Source organism: Lactuca serriola, chromosome 2 (genome assembly GCF_051521515.1).
Source record: "Lactuca serriola cultivar US96UC23 chromosome 2, Lser_US96UC23_V15, whole genome shotgun sequence".
In the NCBI taxonomy this organism is placed as follows: domain Eukaryota; kingdom Viridiplantae; phylum Streptophyta; class Magnoliopsida; order Asterales; family Asteraceae; genus Lactuca; species Lactuca serriola.
In genome coordinates this window covers 34164729-34178485 of record NC_136409.1, presented here as the reverse complement: position 1 = coordinate 34178485, position 13757 = coordinate 34164729, and the positions used below count along the sequence as shown (strand labels likewise).

At 34.0% G+C, this 13757-nt stretch overlaps 1 pseudogene; it reads right to left on the bottom strand.

The window, feature by feature from the left end:
• Window positions 1-200: 200 nt before the first annotated feature.
• LOC145089156 (membrane-bound O-acyltransferase gup1-like) lies at window positions 201-4620 on the bottom strand (annotated as a pseudogene).
• Between the last annotated feature and the right edge of the window lie 9137 nt (window positions 4621-13757).

The window sequence follows — 13757 nt, the reverse complement described above, 5'->3', positions numbered from 1 at the left end:
TAGAAAATAAAAATATCATATACAAAAAATACAATCCGTTGCATAAAATTTAATGTCATACAAATAATCGTTCCATGGAAAGATAAAACAAATCAATAGAAGTTGTAACAAAATTTTACAAACTAATTAGATACAAAAAATATAAAAAAATATACCCTGAGATGCTTTTCAAAGGCTAATCTTAATGTCATCTCTTCAAGTCACTTCTCCAGTTTGTCCTTAGCTTCTCTAACGGCTCCAGCATCTCTTGCAGCCTGTGACAACATATTATAATTTTTTAATTACTATTTATTCTTATAATTCAAAGCATCTAGATAAAATGGTATGATACAATACTTAGATTTTTTTTTTATAGAAAATCCACTCACCAGCTTCAACATTCTTAATTCTTCCCTTGCTACCTTTGATCTCCATAGACATTAAAGTGTAAGATTTGCTTTCTGCTTATTCACCCTTGTTTCTAATCATTTTCTTAAATAGTTTACAAACATAATTCATCCGTAGTACCTGAACTATAGTTGAAGCCTTGTTTCTTCTTCTTCTTCTTCTAAACTCATCTGTTGCAGCCAAAATTAAATACCATTCGAGATCATGCCTTATGGCAACAAATGTGAAGACAACCCACACATTTAAAGGAAGCATGCTAATTTTTCCAAAAGCTTTCCAAGTTATAGTCAAAAGTAAGAATGAAATCAAATTCCTTCCCTTATGAATGGTGTGAATCCATCAAACATGGAATTTTAAATTCCATCCATTTAGCAATCAGACATGCCATGGAAAAGAATCTTGAATTCTACCAAAAAATTACAATTTTGCCCGAAATCAAATGCTAAAAAAGAATCGTGGGCTTTTGAGGGTGTAGAATATTGAAGGGTTTTTTTACCTTTGTTCCCACATAAAATGTTACAAGCAAGCCAAAAAGAGTGGGTAGTCCTGGAAAAAGAAAACAAAATTTGATTTTATTAACTCCAGAGTAGATATGTGTAATAATTTAGGGAAAACAAAAATAGAAATAGAAACCTTTTGTCTGAAGAAATAAAGATTTTAGCCAAGTTATGCCCGATGGTCTGATGACAAAGCCCACAAGGTTAGCCACCTGCCAAATAGATATAAGGGCAAAATGGTCATTTTCAAATTCTTTTAAACTAAACCACCATATCCGTGGAAATCAACACAGCATTGGGACCTAGATTTCTATATATTATAATAAGTTAATACAATATATAGTTCTAATTCTATTGTGTACACTAACACTAGTTAATTATATTTAATAAAAAAAATTAATTGTAAAAATTAAAAGTTAAACACAGTATAAACTATTAAAACCCAAATAATTTTTTTTAACTTTAGACATATTAAATTTTATTTAAATTAAACTCATGAAATATTTGGAAACCCTTAAAATTGGGTTAAATAGTAATTTCTGATTGATGATGGTTACAGATAAAATAAACAGTTTCTTTTAATACAAGACTACTTTACTTTCTAAATTCAAAACTGATGGTGATCGTTTCGTTGTTAGAGATCTACCGAGAACAATTTTACTTCTTTTAGGTTTTGGTTACATATATTATTTAAATTAATTAACTTTGGAATTGGAAATTGGTCCCTTTGGAAGTGTTGTTATTTCAGGAACATAGATTAGGGTAGTTTTATGAATAAAGAATATGCATGTTAACCACGCGATTGTTATAGCACCAGCAACTGCACTAAGCTCACGCAAAATAAACTCCTTAAATACGTTATCAGCCTGCAAAACCACAACTCAAATTTCAAGGAATTCCAATCTCAATCTATTTATTTTTGTTATATGTACGTATAATGAGGTTATTTTGGTCTCTTAACAAAAAAAAAAAACAAATTCCTTCTAGGAATTGTGATATCCATTCAACAAACAAACATAGAAGTTGAAGGAATCGGATAGAATTGAATTTCGTCCATCATTTGGCAAGCAAACACACACGTCATGGAATGGAATCTCGAATTATAAGAGATTACATGGTGAAAATATTCATACAAACTCCTTAAATTAAATGTTTTACAAAGTATATTAGATCACTGAAATTTTCTCTATTAAAACTTATTACATCACCTGAAAAGAAGCTACTGCTGATTTCAAAATCATTTTATGAATAAAGAATATGCATGTTAACCATGCCCATGAGAGAAGTTTCCTGTGCATAGCATAAACTCATTTTGAAGCGGATAATTTCCACCAAAATTATAAGTGAAATTCCACCAAATTAAATACCATAAAAGATCATTCCATATGGCAACAAATGTAAAGACAACCCACACATTTAAAAGCTTCCTTCCATATCCCCCAAGAGGAATATACATGTACCTATAAATATAAATCATTTCATAAAATAAATTATCTTGTTGTCAATGTCATTCTTGATTTTAAAAGACAAGACAAGACACACACACATACATACATACATACATACATACATACATACATACATACATATATATATATACATATATATATATATATATAGCACATCAAGGTTAGATAATAACTAAAATAACATACATAATAAGCTTTACCCTACAAGCCATTTGTTAGAGGAAGCATGCCAATTTTTCCAAAAGCTTTCCAACTTATAGCAGTTGTTTATACACCCTGGCATATTCTCAGGGGTTTCAATCCCACTTACCTTCCCATATAACCAAACACTATATTTTATTAACAAAAATAAAAATGGGGATTTACATTTACTTACCAGTTCCCAAAATCGGAAGTAACGCCATATGAAGAAAAATTTGAGCCACATGAAGTTTAGGACATGTATGTGGTAAATGATGCAGTCAACATAAGACAGTGAATGTATGTATTAATAAGTGAGGTTGTGAAATTAAGTCTCACCCCATATCCAATAATGAAGAATTCCATAGGTGATAACTGTTTCCAGATTCCACTACATAATATTAAAAGACAGGAAGTTAGATGATAATACAATATGAATATGGGATATGTTGTTATTTATCACTCACCTAATTGCAAAGGCATTGTAATAGAAAAAGTCTGTCATGATCTCCATAAGTAAGAGGCTAAGGACTCAACAAATTCCATACCAAGCCACTTGTTTCAGTGTATAACTCTTCTGAGGTCTATCCAGCTGCCACAAAAGGAATCAGATTCTTATCAATTCATTTCCCAAAGCAATAGATAATCTGTCAATTCCATCCATTTGGCAATCATGGGATGGAATGGAAATACGAATCAAAATCTAAATTGTGAAGTTAAATAAGAGTAGTAGGAAGTAAGAGAACCTGGGAAGCAAATGCATTGAAACTTATAATAGGTCCAACAATATAGAGAGGTGCATATAGCAAATAACATAGGTATATAGTATATGAGAACTTGTCAATCCCCACACTTCTCTCCTGTTAAAAGAAATATATTAATAATATTTTTAGAATAACACTCATACTGATATAAAAATACTATTATTACTAATTCCATAACAATAACTATTTGCCAGTAACATTTTGTAACATGTTTTTCCTGAACAACAGGTGTTGCAATGACGGATGTGCATCTGCAATCACTAGACACAAATTAAAATCCCAAACAAGGCAACATAATTAAGAAAAAGAACCTATCTCCCAGACAAGGCGACACAAACCAAAGATGTAAAGGCACACAATTTTAAAGTTTCCCAAAACATGGAAATATAATATGGGCCTTGTAAAGAAACTTAATCTTCCTACAAACTTTGGGCGAATTTGAAAAGTACCTATCTCCAAAAGCAAACGATGAGATGTAAATTGCTGTCAGGAAGCCAAACCAAAGAAACCCTATTCATAAACCCCTATACTAACAACTATCTAGAAGAAAATGCCCAAAGAAAAACCTTCATTTGACCAACAAACCCCAAGATCAATCATCGATCAGCAATTTAGCGCACCTTTTGTTTTTTCTAGCAGAACTGATCTTCATCTCCATGAGCATATCATCAGATCTTTCTTGGTTCTTCTTTTGTTATGTAGAAGAAACATTATCAGACCCTGCACCAGTGTTGTCCATCAACTTCATTAACTCTTTGTGGCTGTTGAAAGACCTAACGTCTTTCTTTTTCAACACATCCCAGAAGAAATCAGCAAGAACAGATTCATAACCAGGCATCTTCGTGTATCCAGGGAAGTAGTTGATGTCAATAACAAGGTATATATTCCCAACTTTGGTATCCCTGATGAATTCAAAATTGAAGAGGTGAAGTTTCATTATCTTCCGCAATCCACAAGAAATGTTGGTTATCAGACTCATAGTGGCATCTCTGCATCTTCCAAATTCATCCTCTTATAGTACTTATCATCGTTTCTGTCATGTGAAGTCAGGTTAGAAACCTGAGAGACTGATAAAGAACCATGCAAACTCTCCAATTTCTCTTCTGCAATGTCCGACAATGATTTCCATTTCACGCATTTCACATACTTCCCAACGACGTACACTTTGAAGATAACCCCACCGTGGTTCAAAAAATCCTGCAGAACAGTAGGGGGTTTCAGTTTAAGGGTAGTGGTGCATGCGATCCGAGTGGGGACAGAGGTATTGGTGATGAAAAGTGACATTTGGAGGACGCCATTGCTTTTAGAAGTAGAACCTCTCATTTAGGACTAGCACCGATCGAGTAATCCCAATCATATGTCATTTTTCTTTTCGTTTTCATGAGGGTTAGTGAGTCAGTTTCCTTGAGGATGGGGGTGACAGAGCTGCAAATAGTGATGGTGGATGAAGTGTTGGTCAATAAGGACGGTACATCATCGTCGTGCAGGCCTGAAGAGGTAGTACAGGTCGGTGATGGGTGGAGATGAAGGAGAGGAGAGATTAGAGAACATATCGACACGAATGTAGGAGAAGAAAGTCGGTTTAAATTTTTTTGGGATTTCATTTTCCCTCAAGGAAGAAGAGAGACATGTGTTTCTTAAAAAATATATAAAATCACATTCATAGAGGACGCACATTTTAGATAAAATGCCCTCCGTGTTTTTAAATTTTTTACATTATACACTAATTTAAGGGCACGCAATAATGGCTAATCTAAATCCTTAAATTTTTTGAAGAGATAACACTTTTTTAATGTCACTCTCTTTTGTGTAACATAAATCAATGAGTGTCGTGGTTTGCACGTCGTAAAATGTTGTTTTTCCAGTAGTGCCTCTTGCAAATATGCCCCATGTGTGATCAATCTGCCAAACATCTTTTATTCGCCTTTATTTGCTCGTGATGAATTTATCTTCTTTCGAATCCGTCAATTCAATGTCGAAACCATTTGGACATTATAATATGAGTCCAACTCCCACCTAGACTCTTAGAATAAGTGGTTGGGACCTAAAAAAACTTAGGCATTCTTATATACATAAGATAAAATCCGTCAATTCCTTATAAATTTTTGAACTTCATAAGAGGAAGTCCAACTCCCACCAAAACTTGTAGACTAGGCCGTGGGGAACCTGTGAGACATAGGTTTCAATTGCAATAACAAGTAAAATGAATACCGTCAATTCTGATGCAAAGCACGAGGTGCTATATTTTCGATTTGATGCAAAGAAAACCTCACTAGCCTGTAGAATAGATGGAGGGGAACTCAAGAAACTTGAGTTGCACTTGTGATGACAAGTGGTGATGAAAGTCGTCAATTCATAAGAGAAGCACATGGTGCTATATTTTAGATTTCGTGAAAAGAAAACCAACTCCCACGAACCTACAGAATAGGAGGAGGGGAACTCAAGAAACTCGAGTTGCACTTGTGATGACAAGTGGTGACGAAAGCCTTCAATTCTTAAGAGAACTTTAGACTTCATAAAAAGAAGCCCAACTCACATCGTTCTATAGAATAAGAGATGAGGAACCCATTCAAGATAGGTCAAAACCCAACTAAATGGGAACAAAAATACCAACTGGGAAATATTAACTCTATTACAGTCATTAATGCAAATTTATCTTTTTAAGCTTAAAAATGATGTAAATTGTATACTTTGGGGACAGAAAAATACATTTTTAATTCATTTAGTGATCCAAAAATGAGCACTAAACAAACCACCACACCACTCTCTCCCATCAGCTGCAAAAAGAACTTCTACCGATACCCCTAACTAGCTCACGAATACAATTACATATCACTGATACAAGATAATTCTTCGAATGAAAGTTCTCACACTACAACGGTTGGACTCAAACAACAGTTGTGCAATAGAGTTAAAACCTAACTTTCTAAAATTATTTAGTTTCCGCAGTATGTAGCTTAACATATTCAGTTACTAAAATTATTTAGTTTCTACAATATGTAACTTAACATATTCTCTTACTAGAAATTAGGGTTTCATTAAAGCCCATGTACACCATGTGTACTCCATGTACGTCGTGTGTACTCCACAAACGCCACACGTACGTGGATGGGATCCACAATCAACTTCGGGCTAGTACGCTAAGTGTACCACCTAGTACGCCCTGCATGCTAGCTTAAGGACTAAATTGCAAACTTTTGATTAATAAGGGTTAAATGCAAAACATACCAAATTCAAGTGTTAGAAGTAATTTGGACCTTGATTCTTTTGAGTTCGTATCCACTCATTTGAGTCCAAATAGACATCTTGAGATGTTTTCAATCGAATCACATTTTTGTGTGTGAAGCAAAGGTTTATTGAATTGATTTTGGATTAAGTATGGATGACAAACAGATTGAACCTCACATCAAGTAGTCGATTCACGTAAGGTTATATAATTTGAGGAATCGATTTATATAATTTCGATTCAAGAGGATTTGATTTTGGTGTGTTATTCATTCAACTGTTACAATATATTCGACTGAGGATGATTGATTTTGGTTTATATAGAATGGGTTTGTTTGGATGTCGAATCATGAGAACGAATGTTCGAATGTAGATTTTCTAATCGAATGGTTTGGAGGATAATCGCATTGAAAGGTATGGACTTTGGAGGATATTATTGAATTGAAAATTGACATGAGTGGATGATGTTCAATTCAATACATAGAAAATAGCATTTTTGTGCCTATAACAATTTGGGATGAAGAGTCGAATCTAGCATAGTTGACATCTAGATTTTGTGGAGAATATGATTTTGTCTGTTCTGGAATAGATTGGAATTCCATTGATTGATAGTTGAAACTGATTGAAAGTCTAGATTAATGGTATTAATTGAAAATTAAATTGAGTGGCTTGGAGTCGAAATTGAATTCGACTCATGTTGCTTTTGTGTCTCGAACAAAATTCAAAGTTTTTTAGTCAAAATCAAAGATTGTGAGTTCAACCTTGATGGTGTTGAGAGTGGTATTTGCAGTTGGAGTTAAAATAACATAGAGTCGATTTCGACGTGTTGAGTGTCAAAATCAAACGAAGAAGGCATCGAATTTGACTTGGAAATCAAATAATTGAAATCGAAATGTGTTGAGTCGTATCATCAAGTCTTATAAATCAAAATTGAAACTGGGAATGCCATGGAAGTCGAACGAGATTTAGTAAGTTAAAATCATAAGTTATTGGGTTGAGATCGAATGTGTTTGTTTAGAATCGACTATGTCTTGCTTGGGTTAGGAGTCGAATGGAATTTGAATGATGTTGATGCCATTCAAGTCGAAAATGTTTTGAGCCTCAGTTGGCATTCAATTCAAGTATTGGAAACGATTAGTTTTTGAGTCGACATCGAAAGAAAATGGGTTAAGTTGAACTTGTATTCGACTGATGAGCTCCTTATTCGCATATGTAACTGAATTGGGGAAGAAAGCAAAATTAGTGATTCGAATCTTTATAGTTTCAACATTTCGGCAGAAAATACCCTATTTAACACTAGGGATACTTTTCTGTGAAGAATGAAGGTTTTTCTTTTCGAATCCCTACAGTTTCTGAATTTTGATAGATTTTACCCAGTTTCTACATTGGAGTAATTTTCTTTGAAGGAGGAAGATTTTTCATTTCGAGTGCCTGCATTTAATGCGAATTGTCACTTTATGCCCAGTTTCGCATTTGGGGTAAAGTTTCGCATTTGAAGCTGATTTGTTACAAAGGGTCCCTGCAAAATTTTCAAAATTAACACTTAATCCCAGTTTTTGAAATTCATGCAGCTCTCACTCACAAGTCGAAAATTTCACACAATTTGGAATTTTTCGTGGCTTTTCGTGATTCTTTTTTCGTGCAAGATTTTTGCAGTTGCATTTTTTTCACACATTGAGGAAGAGTTTCGTCAAGTTTAATCCTCGAGCGTTTCTCATCCTTTATGGGTTTTATAATCATTTTTTGATTATAAAATGGGGGAGAGTGTAGAAATGGGTATTCAAAGCTTCTCGGATATTCATTGTGCGGATTTGAAGACCGATAATTTTACTTCGAGGGGGAGCTAGTCTTGATCATGAGCTCGTTTGGAAATTGAAGCCAGGACATCCAATCCTAACTTTGAGGTGGGGGGGACGTTAGGGTGCAAAGTTCTACTTAGATATGGCTTATCCTCTTGTGATGTGTAATGGATTTAGACTTTCCTATAAATGAGAAGTGAGTGGCTCCCATTTATATTGTTCTTGTAGGTTGTGGAAATTGATTTTATTTACTCCTGATGTTCTTGATGATTGATTGATTAACTTGATCTTTCCTATTCCGCACATGTTATCATAATCCAGGTCACTACAATTTTCTAGAATTTGCTTAAGAGGTATAGTAGTACCCACTATAAACCATTCTTTTGGATAGCATCAAAAGCTTCAAGTGAGAATGAATTTAGAGTTACAATGAGTGAATTAGAAGCTTTGAACCTAAATGAACATAAATACCTTATGAAAAAGGACCCAAAAACCTGGTCAAGAGCATTTTTCCAACATGGTAGATGTTGTGACTCAGTTGAGAATGGAATGTGTGAGAGTTTCAGTGTTCTAATTGTAGATGCCAGAAAGAAACACATTATAACAATGTTGGAAGAGTTGAGACTGTACGTGATAGAGTGATTATACAAAACGAAGATGAGAGGAAAACAATAAGGAGATCATATTTGTCAAGAAATAAGGGATATGGTGAATGAGCTTAAAAACTACATTATACATTTTGAGGTGTTAGTTAGTGGATTAAACCAATTTGAAGTGAGGGGAACATGTGAGGCATATGAGGTTGACCTTGAGATAAAGACATGTTCTTGTAGGTTGTGGAAATTGAATGGGTAGGGATGTGTGTATTCTACATCATGTGTTACATATCTAAATAAGGATGTGGAAACATATGTGGATGTGATGTTTAGTAGCACAACATATATGAAACTTACAAATATAGAATTGCAGCCATGAATGGGAGTGAGACGTAGCCATAAACACAATGCATTCCACCCTTTCCTCTTATTAACAGAAGAATGCATGGCCGACCAACCACTAAAAGGAAAAAGGATGTTGTTGAAAAACTTTTCAGCCATAAGGTGGCTAAGGCTGGAAAAAAAAAGTCAATTGTAGCATCTGCAAGGAGACATGTTACAACAAGTCCACTTGCCATATAAGAGACCCACAAAATAGTAACATAATGAAAAAATAAAAGGTTAGTGGCAATGCAAAAAATAGAGTAAGTGTCAATCAAGTAAGAGGCACAGGTACTGTCCATAAATTAGTTGTAAGTGAATCTTACATTAAACTAAAATTAATGTAACATTATATGTAGGTTGATGGAAATGAATCAGTAGGGCAACAACATGATGATGTGCACCTCACTCTAATTGAGGAACAAGTTACTCCAACTGTTGTACAAAATAATGAGGGACAAGATGGTGGTGGTAATGAACAGGTTTAAGAGGGTGGTAGTCATATAGATCTGCAAGAGGGTGGTGGTGATAATCAAGTGCAAATGGAGATACGAATAAAACCAATTTCTAAAATATTGAAGGGGATCAAGAAAAGAAATTCAAAAATAATTGTGAAGGTGAGATTGGCTAAGAAGATTGGGGGTGATGATGATCCGAGAAATTCAAAGGAGAAAGCATGTATTTTAGATTAAGTATATGTTTGATGATATTATGTTTGAAACAAGTACAATGTTGTTGGTTTGATACAATTACAAAATACCCATATTCATGGGCATTTCTGGTATTTATGATAGTGTGTTGCTATTAATGAAAGTTGTATGCAATTTATGATTTTTTTTTTTTGCTATTTATGAAATTTGTATGTAACTTATGAAAGTTTGTTGCTATTTATGAAACTTGTATGCAATTTATGAAATTTTGTTAATATTTATGAAATTTGTTTACTACTTTTGAAAGTTGTATGTAATTTATGGATTTTTTTTGGTATTTATGAAAGATGTCAATTGACATGGTTCATGGATGATAATGACCAATATGGTCCTGTTGGTTTATTGTTTAATGGTTAATATAGTATTTGATGGTGGTCTACAGTGAAGAAAGAGCGTATGGTCCATATATAGAAAATAAAAAACAACATACATGAGCCAAATACATTGATTAAATAAAGGAGCAGTTGTCGTTACACTGAATACAATTACAATATACATGGGTCTTGGTAGTTTTCAAAAGGATAAACTGACAACTAATGTTGAGATCTACAACCAATCTACTATGGCTGTCAAAACACTAGGACATACAACCAAAAGCCTATTACATATACTAAACAACCTACCCCTAAAATTTAATTCAACTTAAAGAACCAAATTACCATAACCATCACAATACACATAATCGCAACGTTCAACATGAAAGCTTCCTTGATGGAATGATCCAAGTTCTTCGTAATCATCACTGCAACTTCCTTGTCCTGTGTAACCTTCTTCTCAAGATTCTCAATATGTTCCTTTTCCTTTGAAAGAAGAAACTCAAACTCCATTACCTTTTTCCTAAGTCTTACTATCTCATACGTGTCCTTTATTGCATTTATCTTTTCCTTTAATGTCCTTATCAAGTTTTTATAATACCCTTGCGGTAGCTCCTCATATTTCCACAAAAATAATCACAGCAATATAAAAACAAGTCAAACATGAATCTCCAACGTCAATATGTTATATGACTGTCAACATCAACGGTGTAACATTGTTATCGCCAAAAGACACTCAACATTATCACTATAACCCACATTACACTATTAGGGTTTTTTTTAGAGGGTTATAAAAACTAAGAAAATGCAAAATATCATAATATTATTGGAAAATGAAACAAAATTTTGATCATTGGAGCATACCAAGCTGTTGTGACAATTCCAAATTGCCTTCAGGGATTATGAAATTTCCAACTCGTTCGCTCCTTCTCCGTCTTATAACAACCACAAGTCTTCACGTCGTTGGACTCTTAGAAGTTACTGATATGTAGTGGAGGGTTTCTAGAGAATAACATCAATGAATAAGACATCGCAATGGGATGAAGCTCACACGAAAAGGGAAATATTGAAAGTGATAGTGTTCTGATTGAGGGAATGAAGGTTTTTTTGTATACTGAAGTCGTTGACGTGGAGTCAACGTGGAAACTACATGGTGATTTCTCATTAGCTTCCCGTACACATCGGATGCCAGATAGGATCTGTAATTGGTTAACCTCCTAAAATCGGTCATAGTAGCTCAATTAACATGCACAATAATAAATAGTAATATTTAGATGGCTTATTACAAAAAAAAAAAAAAAAAAAAAAAAATTAATGGCAAACTGGACCACACCGTGACTTCATTGTGCTATAGAGATATTTTCGCAATAAAAAATACCCTAAAAAGGTTTTGTTGAACTTTTAAGGGCTAATGTCATTAACACCCTTAAGTTTGCAAGTTTTTGACGCTTTTGGCTAAAGTTGAATTTTAGATCCATTAATGCCTCAAATTTACATAGATTTTGCCATTCTGGATTTCTATTAGGTTTTCCGGTCACCAACTATTTACATGGCGGTAACTGCTGCATGCCACGTCAACTTGGTATGTTGACAAGAAAAATGAAAGGCAACAACGGATATAATGAAGAAGCCAAAGCTTGGACTCGCGAGCTATAACACACAAGGTAAGCGCCTTACCACCGAGCCAAGCGAATTTACAAGCCTTTCTTTTTTATTTCATATATTTATATATAAAATGAAATTGATGCATTCCTCATTTTATTATTATTATTATTATTATTAGAAAGACATGAAATTTTGCTTGGCTTGGTTGTAAAGCGATTGCGTTATATACTCGAGGACGTGAGTTCGAGCCTTTGTTGCTTCATTTGCTCAGCCGTAACCTTTAAATTTTCTTCTCCACGTGCTATGTTGACGTGGCATGCCACGTCACACATCAGTTGCTACGTCAACAGTTAACGCCATGTAAACAGTTAGTGACCGCAAAACCGGATAGAAGTCCAAAAATGACAATCTATGCAAATTTTAGGCATTAATGAACCTAAAATTGAACTTTCGGAAAAGCGACAAAAGCTTGCAAACTTAATGGTTTCTATGGCACTACCCCAACATTTTACTATAAATCACTAATGAAAACTGGATAGAAATCTAAAAATGACAAAATCTATGCAAATTTGAGGCATTAATGAACATAAAACTGAACTTTAGGCAAAAACAACAAAAGCTTGCAAATATAAGGATTTTTATGGCATTAACCTAACATTTAACTATTTATATCTATCTATTTGTCTAGCTATATATATATATATATATATATATATATATATATATATAAAGGAAAATTTTTTCCTTTCACCATTTAAAACTCCCATGTATTTTTCCTTTCACTACATTTATTTGAAACTTTCATTACTATACAATTTCCTTCTAATAATAATAATAATATGGTTAAGTAGGTTAAACAAATATCAAACCTAAAGTGTAATTGTATATAAACTAAATTTCAATATTAAAATAAGGGAAAAGTGAATATGTGGTTGTCATGTATGTAATATTAGGTATAGAACCATCAAAATTGACTTGATTTTGATTAAAAAAATGCAAGTTTTTTCATTGTTAGCTTCTTCCTATTGCTTTTGAGCTCATATTATCTCTGATTTCATAATTTATCTCCAACATCTATGTATTTTGAATGTGTTGTTTATATTAAACCTTTAGTAGGCTTCATTACTTTCTTTGACACCTACCATATATATACTTGTATGGTTCTTTTTGATGTGTTATGGGAAGAAGTTTATTGAGTTTTTAATGAAAAATTTCAATATTTCATTATAGTTTTCTATATTAAATTTGAATATGAAGATTTATAGTGTAACAGCCCGGATTTCCAGGTATCTTTTATGTTTATGATTTTGGTGTTTTGAGAGGGGACTCGGCGAGTTGGAGCTCAGACTCACCGAGTAGGATCGCGGATCTGGTCGTGGGTTCGCGCCTGGACTCGGCGAGTCCAGGATATGGACTCGGCGAGTCCGCGTTGTTTAATGAAACCCTAATTTCTTGGGTTTGGGACCTATTTAAAGGGCCTTATGGCCGTCATTTGTGCTCACCAGTCCTTGAGCGAAACCCCTTATCGAGTGTGAGCATTTGGAGCAAAGTTGGAGGCCATTATTGATCTTGGAGGTGTCATTTTGCAAGGAAAGGAAGATCCAGCTAAGGGGAAAGCAAGAGGAGCCATTTTCTGAGAGTTTGGAGTACAAAGCATCAATATTGCGGTAATATCTTCGAGCTATCCTCTTCTATGTTGATGTTTATATTGATTTAGGGTTTATTGAACCCTTTTGTGGCTAAATCTAGTGCTCCCTTGGTCCCCTACGCGATTTAAACCATAGATCTGGACCCTTGGGGGTCCAGAGTGTCCCTTTGCCCAAGCTTTTT